Raw genomic sequence first — 25,718 nt, 5'->3', positions numbered from 1 at the left:
GCGCACAGGCTTAGTTGCTCTGCGGCATGTGGGATCTTCCCGGACCAGGGCTCAAATCTGTGTCTCCTGCATTGGCAGGCGGATTCTTAACCACTGAACCACCAGGGAAGTCCCAGCATAAGTTATTTTTGAAGGATACATTGTATCAATTACACCTTTTCTTGCTTTCATTTTTGAAGATAATCAAGAAATGTCTTTCTATGTCGACAGCTCTACTTTTGGAAGAAAGAAATGCATTAAAAAAATAAGTCAGGACTTCCCTGGTGGTGCAGTGGTTGAGAATCCGCCTGCCAATGCAGGGAACACGGGTTTGAGCCCTGGTCTGGGAAGATCCCACATACCGCAGAGCAACTAAGACCGTGTGCCACAACTACTGAGCCTGTGTGCCACAACTACTGAGCCCGCGTGCCTGGAGCCCATGCTCTGCAACAAACCACCACAATGAGAAGCCTGCGCACTGCAACGAAGAGTAGCCGCTGCTTGCTTGCAACTAGAGAAAGCCCGCGCGCAGCAACAAAGACCCAACGCAGCCAAAAAAAAAAAAAAAAAAAAAGTCAGTTTAATATTTTACCAAGACGTTTTAGAGCAGGATTCTTCCTGTTAACTGTGGACTTCCTAAGGGCTCTAATAAAGTTCCTGGTATTGTTGATGGAATTTTATGTGTAGGTGCATATGTACATTTTTCTGGAGGAGAGATTATATAGTTTTTATAAGATTCTTAAAAATGTTAGTGATTCAGAAAAGTGGAGGCCCACAGATAATGAATGACCTCCCACTGGATTAAGCAGTGGCATTTTCACATTACCCTCTCCCTGCTCACTTCCTCTAACTAGGAACACCTGTGGCTGTCATGACTTCACACTATTCTCCTTCTCCTCCTTCCTCTTTAATTTTTTTCATCTCTGCAGTGCTTTACTATTGTCTGCCTCCCCCTCCACCTCTTCATGTTTTTCAGTGCTCTGTCTTAAATTCTCTGCTTGTTCCTGCTCTTGCTTGTCCCCCTCTTAGCAGTTTGGTCTCCTTCTGCAGCTCAGTTCTGTTCTCTGTTTGATATCTGCTCCCAAGCCTGCACCTCCAGATCTGAACTCTGTTCAGTCTCCAAGCCCCCAGATCCAAGTGCCTGCCATCTATTTGTTTTACATAAAGAATACAATCCAAGATTTTTTTGATGGTGATTTTATAAAAAGAGCAAGTATTTTTTTTAAAAAAATATTTATTTTATTTATTTATTTTTGGCTGTGTTGGGTCTTCCTTGCTGTGCACAGGCTTTCTTTAATTGCGGCGAGCGGGGGCTACTCTTCGTTGTGGTGCGTGGGCTTCTCATTGTGGTGGCTTCTCTTGTTGCAGAGCATGGGCTCTAGGCACGTAGGCTTCAGTAGTTGCAGTACGTGGGCTCAGTAGTTGTGGGTCACGGGCTCTAGAGCGCAGGCTCAGTAGTTGTGGTGCACGGGCTTAGTTGCTCCGCGGCATGTGGGATCTTCCTGGACCAGGGCTCGAACCCGTGTCCCCTGCATTGGCAGGCGGATTCTCAACCACTGCGCCACCAGGAAAGCCCAGGAACAAGTATTTTTTGAAGAAGATAATGCAATTTTATTATCATCAATAGTGTACTCCCAAAGACATTTATTTCGCATGGGGTTTCTCAACTGGCACTATCGACATTTTAGGTCAGATAATTCTTTGTTGTGGGGAGCTGTCCTGTGCGTTGTATGATATTTAGCATCCCTGGTCTCTACCCACTAGATGCCAGTAGCACCCTTCCCCCAATTGTGACAACCAAAAATGCCTCCAGACATTTCCAAATGTCCCCTTCATGGGAGGGGGCAAAATCACTCCCTGATGAGAACTGCTGATTCAGCACCTACTTATTAATGGGCATTATTTTCAGCAGTCAGAATCTTACCCATTGTTCAAAGCCCAGCCTAAACCCTACCTCGTCTTCAAAACCTTCTTTGGCTAACCCAGACAGATATAGCTTTTCCTTTGAACTCTTATTGACATTACTAAAATGTTGACATTTAATGTGATTTATCATAGATATTTGCTTCACATGTATTGTCTTATCGCTGTAGCTAGTTTCTCTTCTGGAAGACAAAGGCCAGACTTAATATATTCGTGGCCCCCGTCTTCTTCTCTTCCCCCCAGTAATGACTGCCTTGCATCTAGTAGGCATTTAGTAAACATTCGCCGGTGAGAGGTGTAGTGGTGGTAAGAACATGAGCTTTGCATTCAGTTAAGCTTGGATTCAGTTCCTAGCCTTTTTTTTTAATTAAAAAAATTTTTTTTAAATTAATTAATTTATTTGTTTTTATTTTTGGCTGTGTTGGGTCTTCGTTGCTGTGCGCGGGCTTTCTCTAGTGGTGAGCCAGGGCTATTCTTCATTGCGGTGCACGGACTTCTCATCATAGTGGCTTCTCTTGTTGCAGAGCACGGGCTCTAGGCCCGCGGGCTTCAGTACTTGTGGCACGTGGGCTCAGTAGTTGTGGCTTGTGGGCTCTAGAGCGCAGGCTTAGTAGTTGTGGTGCACAGGCTTAGTTGCTCCGCGGTATGTGGGATCTTACCGGACCACGGCTCGAACCCGTGTCCCCTGCACTGGCAGGCGGATTCTTAACCTCAGTTCCCAGCCTTAATAGCTGTATATCTTAGGGCAAGTTTATTTGTGTAGGCTTCACATTCTTCACCTGTAAAATAGCAAGAGCATTACCTCATGCACAGGTTGTTGTGAGGGTAAATGAGGCAATATACATAAAGAACTCAGAGCAACACCTAGCACAAAATATGCACTTAGTACAGGTAGCTGTTACTGCCATTAAGATGATTTAATGAACTGAGATTAGAGCAGGAGGACAAAGTGATGTGTACTTGGTAGAGAGTAAACAATTCTCCCTCAGTTTAGAAAATAATAAGTATAGATTTCTCTAGCTTTTGGGTGGACTGTTTGCAGAAATAAATATTTATAAATGTGTTTAATGCTCCTTTTTCTCTTTCAGCCTAGGATTCCTCTGAAGGATCCAGAGGTTTCCTGTTGTCCACCCAGAATTTTCTCTTTTGTGGGCCAGGTGCCATTACCACTCACAGAGAAGCTTGGACTTGCAGCTTGCTTGCTGCATGTTGAATTGTGAAAGCCAACTAATCCTGTGACTTGACTGACGCCTCTAGCCCCACTCAGTGGGTGACATCTACAGACTCTGCCTGCTGAACCAGTGCTAGCGACTCTCTCTCTCTCTTTAAAAAAAACGTTATGGGGAAACCACTAACCAGCCAAATCGGCGTAGACAGCACAGTAAATGAGTAGAACCAGGCAGACTCCTGTGCTCATTCCATGTATTTGTTTAGGCAGATTCTATTTTTAAAATATTTGAAATCTGTGCTCAACTGCCAGTGATTTTTTTAAAAAGTGCTGTCAATCCTGGTGGATTGATGTTATTTTTAACCGATAGCTTGGGCTTTTCTCTATTTTGATAGTTTTGGGAGATGTTTTGGTTATTGTTTCTTGTTTATTTGTTGTTTGTGTATTTTAAAAGGTAAAAAATCAAAATGGGCTCTAAGCCAGATGTCTTTCCTCTCTTTTTCACCTTAAGCTTTGGGAAAGCTCTTTAACTTATGAGGCTTTACTCCTCAATACCTATTTTTGTCCAAAGAATTTATAGCTTTCCTGGAAATTCTTTTATTATTTCTTGGGCCTGAGATTGTAGGTATTTGGCCTGCAGTATCAAAAAAGGAGAATTCAGAATGATACAATATTTAAACAAATAATATTAAACTGTGGCCCTTCTTCCCTCCCTCCATTCTCTCTCCTTTCCTCTCTTCCCCTTTCCTCAGTGATGTCAAAATAGTTGTGTGGGGCTTCTCCGGTGGCGCAGTGGTTGAGAGTCCGCCTGCCGATGCAGGGGATGCGGGTTCGTGCCCCGGTCCAGGAAGATCCCACATGCCGCAGAGTGGCTGGGCCCGTGAGCCATGGCCGCTGAGCCTGCGCGTCCAGAGCCTGTGCTCCGCAATGGGAAAGGCCATGACAGTGAGAGGCCCGCGTACCGCAAAAAAAATAGTTGTGTGGTTGCTGAACTCCTTTCCTTCATTCAGTTTCCTCTCGCCTAAAACAGCTCTGGTGCCAGTGTGGTGCCAGTACTTCTGTGACAAATCACTGGGACTCAAGGAATATCACCAACAGCTTACTTGAGACTTGCTGAAACTCCTGTATGTAGTGGAAGCTCTGGAGAGGGACTAGGATGGGGCTGGCTTCATGGCCAGGACAACTCTTGATGGGTGGGATTATATTGCATCCTTCTAAGGGATCAGGTGTGCAGGCTGGACCGTCTCCTGAGAGCCAGCTGGAGTCAGAGGGAGGAAGTGAGCATCAGTCTCCACAGGGCTGAGAGATTTAAAGTAGACAATGGTCTTATTTGGAAGCAGTTGTGGTTTATCACCCATGTTCAAGGGTGGCTGCTGGCCCACCCCTCTCCTTGTCAAGATGGGCATAGGGAGTAGTTTGGAGATGGGCTGGAGCTTTGACCGTGTTGGGATGTTCACATGTGTTTGAGGTGAGCAGTGGCATGGCTCTGATCTAGTGTGAGAACTCACTGCCCAGAGAGCAGCAGGGCAGGTGGGAATGTTAGTCTGTGCCTGCTCTGTTAGGTGTGTAACCTTTCTCACCCTGTGTGCCAGAACTGAGTCAGGCCTCAGTGGGGGGGCAGTTGCCCAGCAAACCATGACTTGCTGACCTATTTTTAAACAGTTGAAATGCTGTGTTGTTGCTGAAACAAAAGATGAGTCTGGGGAGCACAGTTTGGTTTTGCATCCGGATGTCAGTCCTGGCTTCCGTATTTTCTGTTTCTTCTGCTGCTGTAACAGCAGTAGTAGAGAAAAATGTAAAATTTGGCTGTCCAACTTGATAGATTGTGAACAATAGATGGTTAGGAGTATAAAACTGCTCAGAAGCCCCTTTCTCTAGAGCAGTTTTATATAATTCTTAAAAATACTTATTAGCAAGTTCATTTGTGTAGGGTTCTTCTTCTTTTTTTTTTGCGGTACGCGGGCCTCTCACTGTTGTGGCCTCTCCTGTTGCGGCGCACAGGCTCCGGACACGCAGGCTCAGCGGCCATGGCTCACGGGCCCAGCCGCTCTGTGGCATGTGGGATCTTCCCCGACCGGGGCACAAACCTGTGTCCCCTGCATCAGCAGGCGGACTCTCAACCACTGCGCCATCAGGGAAGCCCCTAGGCTAAAGTGTGTTCTCCCTTAACTTGATACTTGCTTTCTTTATTTGTCTAAGTGTCTCATTCCATAGTGGTGTGGTCTGTTAAACATGGTCTGGCATAGGTGGAGAGAGCAGAGCAGTGACCTGATACCTCCTTGTCATTGAGTTTGTTCTGTGGTTCTGTTTAAGGGAGGTAGCTGAGATTTAGGAGACTTTCTTTGGTTGAATGCAACTGGTAATCCAGGTTCGTGTTCCAGGGCTGGGGTGGTGAGAGATGTCTGTCACATGCTTTTATATAGCTTACCCGCTTGGGCAGTTTATTTGGGTATTTGGGTATGTGTGTTTCATTAAAGTATTTATTAAATATGATTTCCCTTGCTGTAAGGGTATGATAGGTCTTTTCCTTCTTTTTTCTTTTTTAACAGAAGCTGTGAACTAGTTGGAATCCAAATTTGAGAAATAAACAGAGTAACCTTCTGCCTTATAATATGTAACTATTTTAATCCTGCGGAATCTTTGCAAAAACAAAAACCCTTTAGCATTTGCTCCAGAAGGGTACTGTTGCCCTTCTGACTTGGTGGGCAGATATTTTTGAGCCAGTATTTAACAATTTTTAAAATCTATAATATTTTAAAACTCTGTTTTCTATGTTTATTTTTTGTGTTGGAACAATCTCTTTGGAAATGCCTCTTGTTGCTTTTAAAATTTCATTTCTTTCTGGGGTCAGTTGCAATGGGTTTTGATGTGATATCACTATGGGGCAGTGTATTTATGCCAGAGGGCTCAAGCATAAAAAATGCAGACCACTTCCTTGATTCACATCTGTACTGGGCGAGCTATACTGGTTGAATCAGTGAAAACCATGGGCACTGGAGTTTCTAACCTTTTACAATGGTTGACTTTTGCACTGGGACCAATGAATCTGGTTTGAAAGACTCCATTGCAGCAGTGAATAGAGGATTAGGTGATACTGATTGTACCTGAGTGCCAAAACATATTAAAGGAGGTGGTATCTGATCATAACTGAAACCGCAGTTGATCCTCCACAAGCTCGTTACCCTGAATGTCTTTCCAGAGTTAGGAATGACGAGGGGGTACCCTTGGGAAATGGAGTAGTATAGGGTTAACTGTTGACCACTGGGTGTTCCAGAGGTGGCTGTTTTGCTGGCTTGTAAGAAAGCCAGTGGTTCCAGAGTGTCAGAGCAGGGCCATTCTCTCCTCTGGAACAGCAGTGTTTCTGTTCAGCTTTTCTCACAGAAACCTGTGTTAGGATACGGTTTAAAACACTGCCTTCTAGGAGAACCTGTGGTCCCAGAGTGACTAGCTGTGTGGCCATGCATAACTGAGGAAGCCATCTTGGGAATGACTTCTCTGGACTTTGTCTGCTTCCTTCATACAGGGCCTCGCACAGATGCTTGAAACTGATGGCTCTCATTCTGAAGTCTTTTCTAAGTAGAACTCCTTTCCCCAGGAGAGAGCCTCATCCCTGCCCTCCTGCATCTGGAAGCCTTGGTACTGAAGACAGGACCTTGATCCAAACTGGATACTAGCAATTGGCAGGATTGCTCTAGAATTTGGGGAAGATTTGGGTTTCTAAGATGCACAAGCTTTTCAGACCAGTAGTAATTAATCCAATCTAAAACTCACTATAGGAGAGCTGGCTTTCCTAGACAGGTAATGCTGAACTCCTTCCACAGGTGGAGAGTGGATGCGTGGGCTAGCAAGGAGGTGGAGTAAGTACTTAATAGCCTGAGTGCTTGGGTTACCATGGAAACTGGAGTGTGCGTGGCCACAGCAGGTGCTAAAGAGCCATTGAGCACTCCCCCGGACATGTTTGGGGACCAGCAGAACTGGTTGGGAAAAACACTCCTGCCCCAGGGTCCTTTCTTCATAGCAAGGATTGCCTTTTCGCTATCCCCAAGCTTGCTCAACAAGAGAAACAAGGTTTCTTAACTGTCTAACCATTTTTTATTTTTCATTCTTATTCAACTATATCATATATATATATTTATATATATATGTAACTGTAAAGAAACATATGCGTTGTTTTTCTTTTATATTCATGTAATATTCTGAAATTAAATTTCTTTTGTTTCATATCTGTAGGCTTTGACTGGTCTCTTAATTCACATTTGACTGATGGATTATTATTATTTTTTAATAAAGTTATTTTATTTTATTTAGTTTTGGCTGCGTTCGGTCTTTGTTGCTGCCTGTGGGCTTTTCTAGCTGTGGCGAGCGGGGGCTACTCTACGTTGCAATGCGTGGGCATCTCATTGCGGTGGCTTCTCTTGTTGTGGAGCACGGGCTCTAGGCACATGGGCTTCAGTAGTTGTGGCTCGTGGGCTCTAGAACGCAGGCTCAGTAGTTGTGGCACACAGGCTTAGTTGTTCCGCGGCATGTGGGATCTTCCGGGACCAGGGCTCGAACCCGTGTCCCCTGCCTTGGCAGGCGGATTCTTAACCACTGAGCCACCAGGGAAGTCCTTGATGGATTATTTTAAAGAGAGGTTGCCTCTTAAAAATTTTTTTTTGAGTTTAATTGAGCTATTATGATAGAGGTTGCCTCTTGTTCTGAGGAATATGAAATCTAAGAAAAGTGCGTCTTTGGTTTGTTTTCCAGCTGGGTGGGTGGGTTCAGGGGGAGTAGGGCTTTTGGCTGATAGGAAATGGGATTGGAACCTCCGGGAATTTTGAGCTTCCTGATTTCCCTTGGCTGAGTCTAGAATGCTTTGCACAGATTTTAGTTTCACACATAATCTTTATTTCCTCGTTTAAAAATAAGGAGTGATATTTATAGTAACAGTAAAAACCAAGTGACATTTTCATCTAGGCCAGCAAGTTGTAGTGTTTAGACAACTCTGGTTGAAATGTTGTTTCTGCCACTTATGTATATGGGCTTGGGCATGTTCCCTCCTCTGTAAGGTGGGGATAACAATGTCGTCTCAATGATGCCATGCTCTCAGAGGTAAGGACTTAGCGTAAAAGGTTTTAATCTGGAGTCTGTGATTGTGCTTCAGGAATCTTTTGCTCCTGTAATTCTATGTAAAATTTTGTGTATGTTTGAATTTTTCTAAGGGAGAGATTTCAGAGCTTCCACAAGAATCCCAGAGGAGTCCTTGACCACTAAGTACTGAGAACCACTAGCCTTACACAGTGCCTGGCAGATGGCAAGTATCCATTCAATGTTAATTCTTTCTCTCTCTGCCAAGGATACATTTTATAATCAGCAGCTTATTGATGCTGACATAGTTATTTTTGATAACAAAGGAATTACTTAAATTCGGAATAGAAATAAGAACTCTGCTGCTGTCTTTGCTCCGTTACCTGCCCATGTGCTCCTCTTGAGCTGTGTTAGCTCCCTAGGTGCTGCTCAAACTGTCCCTTTTCTCCTCATCCCCTGAGGACCAACTTGTATTATTTACCATAGAAGAAGGAGCCAGTTCTGTTTTTTTAGAGTGAAATGTGGAGTGACTCTTAGAGATAGTACAGGGGAAACAAGAGTAATGCAAAAGAAAAAGGGGTGGAGGGACAGGAGTTATTCTGGAAAACAGGAAGAGGATCAAAATGCCTGGTACAGTGCTGAGCACATAATCATTAATAATGAATCACAGAAAGGAATGAAGAAGCAGATGTGCATTAACCAGTGGGAAGTGGGACACTTCCCTGGCAGTCCAGTGGTTAAGACTCTGCCATTCCAACGCAGGGGGCGTGGGTTTGATCCCTCGTTGAGCAACTAAGATCGCACGTGCCGCGTGGTGTGGCAAAAAAACAAAAACAAACAAAAAAAAACAGTGGGAAGGGGTGATGGGAAAAGAGAGAACTGGGAAGAAAGAATCTTCCTTAGTTTCCCCCCTTCCAGGGCTTTTGTGCCCTGTGGCGGGCTGCCCACTTTTGCTGCCACTTACATTCCTGAATTAGAAGGACACTGCATGGGGCGGGTAGGAATGGTGAAGAAGCCTGAGCTCCAGGCTAGAGGGTCACGATGGGACCATCAAGCTTGTTTAGATGCTTCTTTTAAGTCCCAGCCTCTTAATTTCCCCATAAAAAGCAAAAACAGAAAGCAAAAATTAGGGTTGAACAATGGCCAAGTTGTTCATTAATATCTTATCCTTTATCTGCAGCATCCAATGCCCAGATCCCCAGAGACTTCGACCTTGGAACCAGCATGGAGGTTAGCAGGAGGGGCCCTTGGTGTCATTGTTAGCTTTCCCCTTTTATTCCTGGAAATCAGTCTTTTCAATGCCTCGGTACTGAGGAATGCTTAATTCAATAGAGCCATACTGGTGGGCAACAGAGAAGGGAAACAGACTGCCTTAAAATTGTGAGCACAGAAGCCATTCCTCAATGTCATTGTATAGAAGTGGGGGCTGCTTTTAAGAACTCCTCCTGTGCATGTACTTCCCAGTTTTCCAATACTGGAAGAGGAGTATAGTATGGACTCTAAGGAATTCATGTCTGTGAATGAGAAATGAATGCCACAATTTATTGAGTGCTTATTATGCACCAGCCTTTGTACTAGCCAATTAATTCCTTGTCTCATTAAAATCATACATCTCTGAAGTATTCTTACCTCCAATTTTATAGTAAAAGACACATATGAAGAGTTTAATGTATCTGTTGTCAACTAAAAAGTGGTAGAGTCAAAGTTAACATGCAGGGCTGCCTGACTTCAGGAACCGTGGTCTTATGCAGGGGTTACATACCCCAATGTCTACAGGAGCCAGGAAGGAAATGTAAAGTCATGAAAACGACAACCACTCAAGAGATTTAAAAACACATGGGAGCCAAATGCAAGTCCTCCATGGTTGGGATCTGGTCCATGAGCCCCACGTGGCATCTGCACACTGCTGTGCTGCTTCTGGCTGGGTCCCAGTTCTGCACAGGACGTTCTCCAGAGCTGCTCAGTGCTGGCTCTGGGATGACAGCAGCTGTGTGCCTTCCAGGAATGGTGTCCAGACACAGGAGGGTGGGCGTCCACTGAAACACACTTCCCTGCACCCCCCGACTGCTGGGCACTACTCAGGGAGAGTCTCCTCATTTCTTTGCTCTCCCATATGCATTGCCCAATATGGTAGCCTCTGGCCACATGTGGATTTTGAGTACTTTAAATGTGGCCATTCTAAACTGAGATGTTCTCTCAGTGTGAAATGCACTCAGATTTCAAAGACTTCCTAAGAAAAGGAAAATATAAAAATGTCTCAATAATTTTTGTATTGATTACTTCTTCACATTTTGGATATATTGGGTTAATAAAATTATACCATTAAAATTAATTTTATCTCTTTTTATCTTTTTAATGTGGCTGCTAGAAAATATTAAATTACGTGTATGACTTTTATTACTATTTTCCACACCCCCTGGGGCTCTAATCCTAGTCTGTCCTTTCTCCCCCAGAACCTATTCCTCAACTCCATCAACTTCTGTGGCCACATCTTCTCTTTTCTTTTAGTCCTGAGACTGCCCTGGAGAGGAGAGGGGAGGACAGAGGAAAAGCAGTGACAGGTTTATCCTTTGGCTTCTCTGGGATTGGCTCCTGCCATTCATGGCTGGCTTTGGGAGTCCTCAGTGTGATCCAGCTCACAGGTGTGTACCAGTGGGCTGCCGCCCTGGGGGCAGTGGGGTTCCTGCAAGGGGACTTTGTCAGGGTGTACGCCAAGCATTGCCTCTCTCCCAGAGGGGTGCTGCCGTTTAGTGTTTGTTCATGTTGTGATCCATCAGAATATTTTTTAAGTTAATGAATTCACTGTAGGTGGTGTGTGTGTCCTGTATTTTCATATGGATGAAAATGTAGCTATGAAGTGTGGAAACTGAAATTTGTGGGTATTAAGAAGGCTTTTTTTTTTAAAAAAAGGTTAAATATAAGGCTACCATATAATGCATCAACCCCACTCCTAGATATATACCCCAGAGAAATGAAAACATGTCTACACAAAAACTTGCGCACAAACCTTCAAAGCATTATGCATCGTAGACAAAAAGTGGATCCAACCCAAATGTCCATCAACAAATGAATAAACAAAATGTGGTATAGCCATGCAATGGACTATTATTCAGCAATGGAAAGGAATAAAGTACTAATATACTGTATGACATGGATGAATCTTGAAGACATGCTAAATGAAAGAAGCCAGACACAAAAGATCACATATTGTATGATTCCATTGTTACGAAATATCCAACATAGGCATATCCATAGAGACAGAAAGTGGATTCATGATTGGTTGCCAAGGGCTGGGGTGGTTGGGAGGAAATGAGGAATAACTGCTAATGAGCATGGAGTTTCGTTTGCGCACGATGAAATGTTCTAAGATCAATCGTGGTGATGGTTGCACAACTCTGAATATATTAAAAAAATTTAATTGTACTTTTTTTTTTTTTTTTTTTTTTTGCGGTATGCGGGCCTCTCACTGTTGTGACCTCTCCCATTGCGGAGCACAGGCTCCAGGCGTGCAGGCTCAGCGGCCATGGCTCACGGGCCCAGCCGCTCCGCGGCATGTGGGATCTTCCCGGACCGGGGCATGAACCCGTGTCCCCTGCATTGGCAGATGGACTCTCAACCACTGCGCCACCAGGGAAGCCCTAATTGTACATTTTTAATGGGTTAATTGTATGGTATATGAATTATATCTCAGTAAAGTTATTTCATTTTTTAAAAAACCCACTGGAATAAAACTGACAAGGTCTAATGAAAAGAAAAAAAAAAGGCTTTTTCTATTTCTAGATGCAGAGAACTACTGAAAGCAGAAAGGGAAGCTGTGCTAATCAGAAAAGGAGAGAAAACATTAAAAATGTAACCTCCCTCCTCCATGACCCACTGTCCTGGGCATAAGGACCCATTAGTCATTCTGTTCAGCTTGGGAGGCCCAGGGCCAGAGCCTTCTGCCTCTCCCTGATGAAAAGCCCCTGGGATTTAGTGGAAACCTCATGCCCCAGTAATCCAGGCTTTATGAAGTCCTTGAATGTAGCTGAAATTGACCATTAATGAGGGGTCTTGTACTGCAGCCACTTCTTGAACACTTGCTGTGTGTATTGCGTTGAATGAACCAGGAAAGAGGAGGAGAGTGGAGAGGAGAGGATAGTCCTCTTCTTGGTCTCTGCTTCCCTCTCCCAAGTCTGCTCTTTCCAGAGGAATCTGGAAACCATCTGGTTTGGAGGAAAAGGGGATATATTTAGTCTGAAGCAGAGACAGACATAGAATCAGAGCCAGTCAGATCTGTTTGGGACTTAGCAGTAATGGTGCCCCCTCAGGGTCCTTGTGAGGAGGGAAGGGGGTCTGAGGACACTAGGTTCCCCACGCCCGCTTCAGCCAGGGAGCTCCCTTGTCTCTGGCTTAGAGTAAGATTTTTAAAAATCAGTCCTGAAAATCATCGAACTAGCTCACAAACGACGTTTTACAGACAGAAACAGAGATTTGGAAAGATGGTGACTTGGGGCTGAGATGATCCATCCAGTGAGTGGCAGTGAGAGGCAGTGCGGAGACTTGAAACCATCTCTCTTTTAAAATCAACTCTACTAAGTGTACTGTTTGATAAGTTTCGACAGATGTATACATCCCTGTAGCTCACGCCCCAATTAAGAGGTATGACATCCCCATCACTCCAGATAGTTCTCTTGTTCCACTTTACAGTCAGTCCCCCTGTGCCTGCCCCAGGCTACCATCTCATTTCTATCACTGGAGATTATTTTTGTCACTAATCCCATCTCCTAAATTGTAGTTAGTGTGTTGGCTCTGCCTCCTTTCACTCCCCGGCTGACTGTATCTGTTTTGAGGTGGAGGAGGGAGGACCCTTGTTTCTGGGGCCCATGGCAGGAAATGAGAAGAGTGAGGCTTTTGGAGACCTGAGTTCCTTGCAGGCAGGAGCTGTTCTTCATATTGTTTCTACAATGCCTCGTACAACACCTGGCACCGTGGAGGCTCTTAGTAAATGTACTGAACTGGATCAGACCTGTCCAATAATAGAAAGATCATCTGTTGGAGACGCTGTTTGGTTCCTTCCTGCATGAAAATGTGCTGAGAGTGGTGGTGCCTGTCACTAAGGAACACAGGAGAGCTTGAGCTTTCCTGCCTTGAGCGATAGATGCAAGGGCAGGAGCTGTGTCCAATCATCTGGGTTCTGCCCCTGTGACACAGTGCACTGGGAGAGACAGTGGATTCTAATGTGATGTGGGAGGTGGCAAGGTAGAGCTGAGTGCTGTCGAAGCAGAGAGCGGGGCACAGAGTCCAGCTGAGAGATTTGGGGAAGCTTTTCTGGAGGGCACATGAGAGACCAATCATGGTGCATGTGATACAACTGCTCTGAGTGAGAGGATGGAGTATACGTGGCCCCTGAAGTTGCTGTCATCATAAGATTCTATAAGTAATAGGCTTGTTGAATGGCCATAAGTGCCCACAGGTAGCCACACAAATTTGTAATTTGGGTCAGAAGATGGCCTGATTTTCTCCAACAATGTTTTGCTTCCTGGAAACAGCAATGGAAATGCATGGATGGTTGGAGGTGAAACATTTTGGGCCCTGCAGACACGAAGAAAGGCAGAGGGGCAAGGAAGCATCTGGTGTCTGTGAGAGCCATGGAAAATAGCAAGTGTTGCAACACAGAGCACAAGTAGAATGCATATGTAGCTGGTGGGAGTGTTATATTTGTTCAACCACTTTGGGAAAAATCGGCAGTGTCTGCTAAAGCTGGCCACCTAGCCTGTAAGTAAGTTATTCCACTGATATGTCTAAACCCAACAGAAATATGCTCACCAACAGTCTCGTACTGGAAGGACCCAAATGCTCATCAACAGTACAATGGACAGATGCGTGGTGGATGTGACAGGTGGAATAAGGCCACCGCCCAGATGTTCACATCCTGTGAATATGTTATCCTACATAGCAAGGCGGAATTAAGGTTGCAGATGGATTAAGGGCTTAATCAGCTGACCTTAAAGAGATTATCCTGGATTACTAGGGTGGGCCAAGTGTCATAAGATTCCTAAAATGTGGAAAAGGGAGGCAGAAGGATCAGAGTTGGGGTGATGTGATATGAGAAAGAGTCAACCAGTCATTGCTGGCTTTGAAGATGGAAGGGGCCATGAGCCAAGGAATATGGGTGGCCTCTAGAAGCTGGAAAAGGCAAGGAAATAGATTCTTCCCTCAAGCCTCCAGAAAGAATGTAGCCCTGCCGACACCTTGATTTTAGCCCAAGGAGACCCATTTCTGACCTCTGACCACCAGAACCGTAAGATAATAAGTCTGTGTTGTTTTAAGCCACTAAATTTGTGGTAATTTGCTACAGCAGGAATAGGAAAGTAATACAGTGGAATTTTGAATACTACACAGCCATGAGAACAAATGATCTATAATTACGTATAACAATATGGCTGAAGACCAGACATAAAAGTGCATACCATATGATTTCATATATATAAATACAAAAATGAGCAAAATGAATCTATGCTACTAGAAGATAGAGTGCTCACTCTCGGGTGGGAGTGGACGGTGGGCAGTAATTAATGGCAAGTGGGAAAGAGGAAGTTCTCAGGTGCTGGTTACAGAGGTGTGTTCAGTTTGTGAAAATTCATTGAACTGTACACTTATGTGTGCTTTCCTCGATGTATATTATACCCTAATAGAAAATCTGTGTGTGTGTGCGTGTGTCTAGTCCAGATCAGCCTGGACTAGATTTTGAGGGGCATGAAGGAAATTATTTTTAACTGTGTACTAATGATTTAAGGGTTTAGCTCTTAGAGAGAAGGTGAAAAGACTGGGGCAGGGAGGCCCAGGGACAGTTCCTGGAGGTACTGCATAGAGCAGAGTATGTAAGGATGGGGGTCTGGGGTGCTGTGGAGCAGACGTGGACATCTTGGTGGCCCAGAGTTCAGTCATCCCGTATGTATTTATTGGGCTGGTGATGTTTCATGGGGAGTCCTTAGGGATGTCAGAGTCATGGGTGGGTGGATGAAAGGGTGGGACTAAGTGGTCCAGGAAGGTAGTACTGATGGAAGTGTGGAGTTAGATGAGAGGCAAAGGAGAAATTGAGGCTCTGGGGAATGGGCAGGGTGGGTAGAGTGTGTTTTGGGAGAGCCAGGCCACACTTAAGGCACTATTTCCCCAAAACGACTTTTAGGTGGTACTTTGGATGAACTCTCCAAATTTTATAGTGTTTATTTTAATGTGCAACAGAAAAATATAACTTGTATTCTGTCTGAATTTATAGATTCTTTAGGGCCAGGCTAAACTGTATATTTGTTTATTTATTTACTTTTGGTTGTGCCGGGTCTTAGCTGCCACAGGAAGGCTCCTTAGTTGTGGCTCCAGGGCTCCTTAGTTGTGGCCTGTGAACTCTTAGTTATGGCATGCATGTGGGATCTAGTTCCCTGACCAGGGATTGAACTTGGGCCCCCTGCATTGGGAGCACTGAGTCCCATCCACTGCACCACCAGAGAAGTCCCTAAAGTGTATATTTGAACTAGTGTCAAATTTAAAACTGTTGAGTAAGAAATAGAAAAGTGGCCTGCCTGTGTGACAGAAATACAGAGGTTTGCTATGACTGAGGTTTGGTCAGCATTACTGTGGGCAAGGTGGTGAAGGGGAAGAGAATAGGGTAGTTTCAAGTATCGGGAGAATTTCTCCACAATAGAATGGGGGTCACAGGATGGAGTGGATGGCAGGGGAGAAGGTGAGACCTGACATAGGAGCTGAGAACAGGCCTGGTGGCTGAGCGGGGTTTTGTAGAGCAGGGGCTCTGAACTTGACCATCAGAATCACTTGGAGGATGTGTTGCAGCATTGCTGGCTTTTCCCCTGGAGTTTCTGATTCAGTTGGTCTGTTTACATTTCTAACAAGTTCCCAGGTGATGCTGATGCTGCCGGACCAGGGACAACACTGAGAACCGCTGATGTAGAGGTGGCAGTGAGTGAGCACTTTGTGACCCACCAGTCGTGGGTGTGGAATGCAGGGGCTGGAGGGGAGGGGCAGCTCACTGCGGGAAGGGGAGGAGTAGGTGTGTGGAGTGCGAGACACCTAGGCAGAAAGGCAGACTTGGTCTTGCCTGGAAGGGTGCAGAGTGCCTAGTTGGTGCCAAGGGTTGGGGGCTGCCCAGGAGGGCCACAGCTGGAGCTGGTCCTCCACAGTTAGGGAGCCTGATTACTCAGCTAAGGCACCTGCAACTTAGCAATAATGTGGGAAAAGAGAAGCAAATCAAGAGCCTCTGTTGGTGCTCAGGGGAGGCCACCTCCTCTAGTTTTCCTGGCACTTTGATCAGCTCTGAGAGGAAGGAAACCAACTTCTATTGAGCACCCACTGCACCTGAGGAGTTTTATATGCCTTATCACATTTAATCATCAAAATCCCATGATTTTGATGATTAAATGTGATAAGGCCCTGGGAAGTGAAGGGACATGCTCATTGTTGTCTAGACAGACCTGGGATGCAATCAGCCCTGGGCCTGGCTTGTCTAATTAAACCTCCCTGCTGCTTTCCTGCGCCAATACTATCATTTCAACATGCAATAAATATAAAACCAATATTTAATCATTATAAACAATTGTGAAATATTTTACGTGTTTTTGCATTCAGTCTTCAAGATCTAGTATGTTATATACACCTACAGCACATCTCAATTTTGATAAGCCACATTTCAAGAGCTCAATAGCCACCACATCTCACTACACTACTCCCCTGAGCTGCCTTCGGGGATAAGACCGTCCAGGTACATGTGCCTGTAATCACCATTTCGGCCACCAGATGGCGCAGGTGACCTTCCCCCCAGTTAATGCCTTAGGAGTTAGCGATCAGGTGGGTGGGAACCACTCTTCAATCTCCGTCTTTAATTTATTTGTTTAAATTTTAGCCAGAAGTAAGCTGAAAAGATTCCATTATAAACTCACTCTAGAAATAAACACGTGTAGCTGGGTCCATGTGTGTCTGGGGCAATTGAATAATTGGGAGTTCTCCAAGTTAATATCCATGTAAAATATGTTTATTAAAGGATAAGTAGTAAAAGCATGCTAATATAAAGCTTATACATATGTTAGTAAAACAATAGTAATGGTAGCAATTGTTTAGAACTTGGGCAAACGAAAGGCATTTTTGGTGAGTATTTTCTCATTGACATTCTTTAGAACTGCAGGTATATGGTGATAATAAAAAGCAGATCAACTATTAGTTGATAATTTTTTAAAACATCTTTATTGGAGTATAATTGCTTTACATTGTTGTGTTAGTTTCTGCTGTATAACAAAGTGAATCAGCTATATGTATACATATATCCCCATATCCCCTCCCTCTTGCATCTCCCCTCCCTCTCACCCTCCCTATCCCACCCCTCTAGGTGGTCACAAAGCACAGAGCTGATCTCCCTGTGTGAGGCAGCTGCTTCCCACTAGCCATCTATTTTACATTTGGTAGTGTATATATGTCCATGCCACTCTCTCACTTCGGCCCAGCTTACCCTTCCCCCTTCCCCATAGTTGACAATTTAAAAAATCTTCTGTGGACAACTGACTCCCTTGTGGCCTGCATCCAAGGGGAGCTGGTCCAACCATCACACCCTTGGTCTACCAGTGGTACCTGCTATCCTGGGGCTTTTGTTCTGTTTCAAGTATGGGGAAACTGAGCATAGTGAGGCAACTTGCTGCAATTCACATCCCATGGGTGTTGATGGCCGACCTAGAACTAGAAGTCAGGTGCTCTGGACTCCCTGTTCAGTGCTCTTTTCGCTGTGCCATTCTGTTTGAGACGTGGCAGTTGCAGCCATACTGTTTCTCATATCCCTTTGTACATGAGAAAAAAAAAAACCTGAGCTTGACACAGTGGCCAAGAGCCCAGCCCCTGCAGTGCCACTTCCAGGCTGGGCCCAGGGGGGCTCAGAAAATTGTTGAGTGAATGAGGAAAAAAAGGAAAGAAATGCCCTCCAGACATTTTAGAAGCTTACCATTCCTGGAGGTGAGGGAATCAGTCAGCCAGCCGTCTGGTGGCAGATTGATTATACTGGACCTCTTCCATCATGGCGGGGCATCAATTTGGTCCTCATTGGAATAGACACTTATTCTGGATATGGATTTGCTACCTCTTCCTGAAATGCGTCTGCCAACCCAACCATCTGTGTGCTCACAGCAAACTTCATTCACTGTCCTGGTATTCTTTCCACATAGTATTGCTTCTGACCAGGGAACACATTTCAGAGCAATGTAAGTGCAGCAACAGACTCATACACATAAGAATTCACTAGTCCCACCACATGCCAACCCAGAAGCAGTTGGCCTGATGGAACTATGGGACGGCCTACTGAAGACTCGGTTATGTTACCAGCTGGCCTGAAAAGTTGGGGTTCTGTCTTACGGGATGCACTATGTGCTTTGAATCTGTGGCTGTTTCTCCGCAGTAGTCAAGGGGTGGAAATGGGAGGGTCTCCTCTCACTGTTACATCTAATAACTTACCTGCAGAATTGTTTCCCCCTGTCTGTGTAACTTTGAGTTCTGCTGGTTTGAAGGCCTTAGTTCTGATGGCAGAGTGCTTCCGTCAGGGGACACCACAATGATTCCATTGAACTGAGTCTGCCACTTGGCCATTTTGGGCTCCTCAAACCAAAAAATTGGAAAAATTGGGTGCTGCTATGCAATGGGGCAGAACAACTATATCTGCAACTTTGGGGCACCTCTTAGTACTTCCACATAAATTGTAGAAGTTAATGGAAAACTATAGCAACCAACAAAAGATGGGGCCACTGAGGATTCAGATCTTTCAGCAATGAAGGTTTGGGTCACTCCGCCAAGTAAAGGACCCTGATCAGCTGAGGTATTGGTAGGCAGCGAAGGGAACCTAAATGAATGAGTAAAGGAAGAAGGAATTTATGAATATCAACTATGGGCTTGCGACCAGCTGCAGACTGGGGACTCTATGTAGCAGCCATGCACATTTTTTTCCTTTACTTGCTCTGTGTGTTTGTTAGTGTATTAACTAATTTCTTTGTTCTCCTCTTTTCTTCTTATTTTATATATGGATATTATTGTAAGTTCACTTTACAAATGTACTCAAGGGGGACTGGCATTGAATTTGAGAAGTAGTCTAACCCTTTCAGGGATGGAAACTGTGACTGTTGGCCGGACATGGATACAGTGACTCTTGGGACTTTGTCTATATGCTTCAACTTATATAAAAGGTCTAGAAGAGGTAAATCTATAATCAAGAGAATCCACAGAAAGTAGTTTAGTGTTTCCTAGGGCTGGAGGCAGGGCGTTGGGGGAAATGGGCAGTGAGTGCTGATGAGTCAGGGGTTTCTTTCTGGGGTGATGAAAATGTTCTAAAATTGAGTGTGGTAATGGTTGTGCAATTCTGCAAATATACTAAAAAGCCACTGAATTGTACACTTTAAATGGGTGGATTGTATGGTACGTAAATTATATCTCAATAAGGCTGGTTTATGGGCTTCCCTGGTGGCGCAGTGGTTGAGAGTCCGCCTGCAGATGCAGGGGACATGGGTTCGAGCCCCGGTCCGGGAAGATCCCACATGCCGCGGAGCGGCTGGGCCCGTGAGCCATGGCCGCTGAGCCTGCGCGTCCGGAGCCTGTGCTCCGCAACGGGGAAGAGGCCACAAGAGTGAGAGGCCTGCGTACCGCAAAAAAAAAAAAAAAAAAAAAAAAATAAGGCTGGTTTTAAAAAAAAAAGATATTCAGAGAAAAATCTTCGCCCTGCATTTGTTCCCCCACTTCCCCATTCCCTCCCGCAGCAGTATCCATTATTATCAATGTATTGTGTGTGCTTCTGGAGATGATACACAAACACACACACACATAGCGTAGTTTTTATATAGGTTGGTAGTGCACCATACAAACTATTCTGTACTTGCTTTTCTTTTCTTGATTCTTTGAGCTACTCACAATCCTTGAATTCATTGCTTTTCTCACTTAATTTTTAAAAAATTATTTAAACTTTATATATTTAAATTATATAAATTTTAATTTTTTTAAATATACCTTGGAGTCCATTTCACATTAGTACACAGAGAGACGCCTCGTTCTTCTTAGTGTCTGCACAATATTCAATTGTGTGGGTGCATCTGGTGGTTGGCTGAATAATGGCCCCCAAGAAGGTAGCCACATCCTAAGCCCTGGAACCTGTGAATATTACTTTTATGGCAAAAAAGAACTTTGCCGATGTGATTAAATTAAGGCTCTTGGATGAGGAGAGTGTCCTGGCTTATCTGTGTGGACCCTAAATGCGATCACATGTGTCCTTGTAAAGAGGGAGATTGAAGATTTGACACCAAGAAGAGGAGGCAGGTGATCACAGAGGCAGAGTGATGTGGCCACAAACCAAGGGACGCCAGCAGCAACCCCACCAGATGTTGGAAGAGGAGAGGAAAGAATTCTCTCTTAGAGTCTCTGGAGGGATCACAATCCTGCCATTGCGTTGATTTCAGTCCAGCGATATTAATTTCAGGCTTCTGGCCTCCAGAACTATGGGAGAATAAATTTCTGTTGAGTTAAGCCACCAAGTTTGTAGATTTTGTTACAGCAGCTATAGGAAATGAATCTTCACACTGATGGATATTTAGATTATTTCTAATCTTTTGCTTTGCAAACAATGCTGTATTAAGTTGCCTTGAACATATGTCATTTCACATGTGAGTAAATCTATTAGGTAAATTATAGAAGTGGAATTGCAGGATCAAAGAAATACAATGTTCTGCGTTCGTAATTTAGTTCTGCTGCTCGTGTCCAAAGAGCATTAATTCGCTTTGGATCCATGGGGCAAGTTCCCCCATGGAACTTTCCCCAGTGTCATTCAAGACCCAGCTTAAAAGATACGTTCCCCAAGAAGCCTTCTTCTCACAGACAGAGCTCTTTGCTCCACGGCTGAACTCCCACAGCACCTTGAATGCATCTCTGTCTCTGATCAAATTGCACCGTGTTTATATGACTGTCTCTCTCGGAGATGGTGAGCCCCTCCTGCGAAGGGCCTGGGTCTAATTCACCTTTGCATCTCCCAGGCTTGGCGCAATGCCTGGAACATAGCAGGGCTCAGTAAATAGATGGAGAGCATGGAAGAAGGAAAGCTGCCTCTATCGGGGGCTGAGGATAGATGGCTGTACTAGGAGGTCCACCCTGACTGGATAACGCCAGGGCTCAGGCAGCTCAGGGAACTAGGCAGAGAGTTCTGGAATTGTGCATGCTGCCATTGCACTGCAGAAGATAGAACCTGGAAATCCATCTGTGCAGGTTGTATATTTTGTATATTTGAGTGAACGTGAGGCCAATGATTCACTGTGAGGGGGGAGAACAAACCTGAGGACGGGCAAGACAGGGAGTCCCTGGGTTTCAGCTCAAATAGGAAAACCTTGGGTGGAGGTGTCGGTGGGCAGACCTGACCATTTCTGGAATCTCTTACTTCTTTTTTTTTTTTTTGGCTGTGTTGGGTCTTCGTTGCTGCGCGCAGGCTTTCTCTAGTTGTGGCGAGCGGGGGCTACTCTTCTTTGCAGTGCACGGGCTTATTGCGGTGGCTTCTCTTGTTGTGGAGCACGGGCTCTAGGCACGCAGACTTCAGTAGTTGCGGTGCATGGGCTCAGTAGTTGTGGCACGTGGGCTCAGTAGTTGTGGCTCGTGGGCTCTAGAGCGCAGGCTCAGTAGTTGTGGTGCACGGGCTTAGTTGCTCCGCAGCATGTGGGATCTTCCCGGACCAGGGCTCGAACCCTTGTTCCCTGCATTGGCAGGCAGATTCTCAACCAGTGCGCCACCAGGGAAGTCCCTCTCTCACTTCTAAGGAAGCCCTTTCTCAATCTGCTGCATTGGCTCAGGACCACTTTGGCAAATGTGGGAGAGGAAGGCTGTGTACCAGGCCTGCCCTGGGAAGCCAGCAGGGACCGTGGGGATGAACCACCTCTTGTCCTGAGAACCCCTGCTTGCTGTCCACACGTGGCTATCAGCTGGCTGTGTGCATTAGATTTCCACAGACTTGTTAATGTAGCTTCCTCCTTTCATGAAATGAATCTGGAGGTTTAGCTCTCAGGTTTTAGGATGAACCACGTGTGGAAATCGCTTTCTTCTAACACCCAGTGCTGGCAAAGGTGCAAGGAGATGGGGGGGGATGACTTTTTTTCTGAATGGTAGTTTGGCAATAAGTATCAAGCCTTAAAATTTTCCCTTTGTATTATCATTAATTTTTTTTAGATGTGATGATGTGGTTATGATTTAAAAGAGTCCTTTTTTTGTAGAGATACATACTGAAATATTTGTGGGTGAAATATACGGCATCTGGGTTTTGCTTCAGTATAATCCAGTGGAGGTGAGCGGCGTGGGTGGGTGTAGCTGAAGCAAGCTTGGGTTGATTATTGCTGAAGCGGCTGGATGAGGGGTTCAGGGCAGTTCATTATACTGTTATCTCCACATTTATATATTAGAAAATTTTTCCATAATACAAAGTTAAAAAATAAAGTCCCCTTTGACCCAGCATTTCTGCTGTGGCGATGTCAGTCCAGCCTGTATCATATCTCACTGGGCTTTTCTGTTTTCATTCTTACCCCTCCTGGTCCAGAGGGCTCAAGCCTTGTTTGAGTTCCTCGAAGCCCTCAGGGCTCCCCCAGGCCCTCTGGGTCAAGGGCAATCTCTTGGCTGGCTGGCTGTAACCACTTCTTTCTCCAGCCCATCTCGGCGCTCTCTGCCCACCTGCCACCTAGGCTCTCAGATCCCAGAGCCTGCAGGTCCCTCTGGCCTCAGGGCCTTTGTCTGGAAGCTCTCCCCTCCCCCAAGCCCTTGTCCACATGGCAGCTGCTCTTTATCCAGTGTCAGGGTGAGCGTCGTCTCAGGGACACCTTCTTGGACTCCCAGCAGCGTCACACTTCTCTGTTAATCCCTCAGCATCCACATGGTTCCTTCACAGCTCTCACTACTCTGGGTGATTATTATAAACTCTGGTGATTCTTGGTTTTTCAGTGATGTCTGCCTCCCTCACTGGACCGTGAACTCCTGGGGAGTGGCTGTGTGGCTCACCATCACATCCCAGAGCCAAGCACAGGGGCTGGCACGTAGTAGGCATTCATTATTTAATGAGTAAATTAATGCACAAGGAGGGCACATATTGGGAAAACCTTGGATGAAAAGAGTGTATGACATTCTGGGCAAAGCCTGCATGATACATTTGGCTTGCTGAGAAGGCACAGCTGGAAATGTAAGGTGGGGGCCAGAGCACAGGGGCCTGCCGGCTACATCAAGGGGACTGGTTTGGATTGTTCAGATCCAGGCGCCATCGAAGGTGGCAAGTGGAGGAGTGACGTGTGCTCCAGGCAGCCCCTTTGGCCGTCCATGGTGGGAAAGGAGAGCCAGGGGGCCGGCAGACTGGATGGGCTAACACTGGGGTCCTGAATAGGATCATGAGGCCTTGAGCTGAGATCAGGGTGGTGGCAATGGGGGTGCAGGAACAGAGTCAGTGTTTGCGGCAATTAATCCAACCCAGCAGCTCTCAGCCCTTCTTCCCTAAAGAAACAGCACATCTATACAGGAGAGATGGGAAGAGAGCCCCAGAGGGGCCTGGTGGCGATACAGTGTGTTCCACAGACACATCTTGGATCACTAAGAGTTTTGCAAATGGTCCCTCCAGAGGCGGTCACCAGGAAACGATGATACAGCCCCGTGGCTTGGGGCAGGGCAGGGCCCTCATCCCTCTGGCCAGGAGCTGTGGAGATAGCAGGGCCTGGCCATGGTGAGTGGAAAGTTGGCTTGTTACGCAGGAAATCTCTCTGCAGCACTCCTTCATTTAGGGCTTGACTTGGGGCCAGTGGAAGGAGCTTGGGAGACCCTGGAGCCCGAGAAGCCACTTGGGCCTCTGCAGGCCTCCTGGTTGGGACCTCAGCTGGAGCCGGAAGGGGCTGCCATTCTCGATGAGCAGAGATGGCGAGAGCTGGGTTTGTGTTGCCCATCAGGAACGGGTTGCCCTGGGACCTGCCGCACTTCTGCTGTCCCAGCACGTGTGTCATACTTTCTCTCCGTCCCACAGGAGGCTCATAATTGGTCGCAGAGATGGAGAGCAGGGCAGCAAGTCACCAGCTCTTCTCCTCGTGGGAAGTCGCTGTGGGGAGGTTTTGCCGAGCAAAAACCTATATAACATCACCGGGGACTTCCCTGGTGGTCCAGTGGTAAAGAATCTGCCTTACAATGCAGGGGACGTGGGTTTGATCCCTGGTCAGGGAACTAAGATCCCACATGTTGCAGGGCAACTGCTGAGCTCGTGCACCTCAACTAGAGAGGCTGTGTGCCGCAAACTGCAGAGCCCACGCGCCCTGGAGCCTGTGCGCCACAACTAGAGAGAAGCCCGGGTGCCGCAACGAAAAAGATCCGTCATGCCTCAACGAAGATTCTACGTGTCGCAACTAAGACCTGACGCAACCAAAAAAAAAAAAACAAAAACAAAGCCATACACACACACACACACACACACACACACACACATATGTGTATATATATATGTTCCTATATTCAGTGTGGACTGAATGGTTACTCCACACCATGCCCAGTGCCCGGCTCTGTAAATGTTCCTCGTTTCATTGGAGCTAGGTCCCCTTTCTTTCTCTCCCACAGAGCTCTATTCTTGTCTATTCTTATACAAGACTTCACATCGTAATAGAGATATTCATTCACACGTTTGTTTGTTTCATATCTGTCTTTCCTGCTAGACTATACACTTCATGAGGGCAGGGAGGGGTCTCTTTGTCCCCTCCTGTGGCTCTGGCACCTAACACACTGCCTGGCATGTAGTTGGCATGCATTAAGTATTTTTTGGATGGATGAATGATCCTCACAGCAGCCCAGTGAAGCAAGTACTATTATTTTCCTCATTTCAGGATGGGCAAACTGAGGCATAGAGAGGTTGGGTCATCCAAGCCACAGAACCAGGAGGTGGCACCAGCGTTCAGACTTACACAGTGAGTAACCCAAGCGGGGGCATGTGGCCCAAGTTTGGCCAATAAAACTCAGGCTGGGGAAAATGTGACCCTTGTCCTTTTTGGCCCTTGACTGTTGGGATATGAGACTAAGACTGCTGATGGCTGTGATTGTAGCCTAGTGATGCAGCTGGTCTGAGGGCATGGTGTCAGAGAGAAGCAAAGATGAGATAGAGAGAGATGAAAACCAGTACATGTGCTCTGAAGCTTAGGCTGGCCTGGCTCACATCCCTTGTCCTTGTGATGGAGAGCTCTTATGAACGTGATTCTCAGACCCATCCCCACTGTCGGTGTAGTGGAAAGAGAGCTGAAGACTACTTGGGTTTTGGTTCCAACTCTACCAGTCACTCAGTGTATGACAGAGAATTTCCTCACCATCTCTAGGTCTCAGCTTCCTCAGCTGTAAAATAGGCATAATCATTTCCAACTCGTAGGATGGAAGTGGGGGTCCTGAGAAAGACTTAAGGTTTGGGATTTGGTGCCTGGTATCCGGCAATTGCTTGGAAGTGTTAACTGCCTGCCTCACCCTTGTAGGTGGCTTTTGGCTACATGTAACAGAAAACTCATCCAGGATCAGCTTAAACAGTGAGGGCTTATAGTACGCC

The 25,718-nt window shown here is 45.8% G+C and overlaps 1 protein-coding gene across 4 annotated transcripts in view; it reads left to right on the top strand.

Moving 5' to 3' along the window:
• ARHGAP19 (Rho GTPase activating protein 19) overlaps positions 1 to 10,710 on the top strand; it is a 61,442-nt gene extending 50,732 nt beyond the window's left edge. For 3 of the 4 annotated variants that reach the window (XR_014297915.1, XR_014297916.1, XR_014297917.1), the window contains exons 13-14: positions 9,318 to 9,367; positions 10,591 to 10,710. The gene's annotated coding sequence lies outside the window, so the exon portion shown is untranslated. Of the gene's footprint in view, positions 1 to 2,990; positions 3,061 to 9,317; positions 9,368 to 10,590 lie in introns of those variants that run through there. The other variant, XM_082674264.1, reaches the window with a different exon arrangement.
• Positions 10,711 to 25,718: the final 15,008 nt, after the last annotated feature.

This window comes from Grampus griseus, assembly GCF_964374135.1.
Source record: "Grampus griseus genome assembly, chromosome: 16".
NCBI classification, from domain to species: Eukaryota; Metazoa; Chordata; class Mammalia; order Artiodactyla; family Delphinidae; genus Grampus; species Grampus griseus.
Note: the sequence above shows the minus strand (reverse complement) of the source record. Positions and strands in the feature narration are given on the sequence as shown.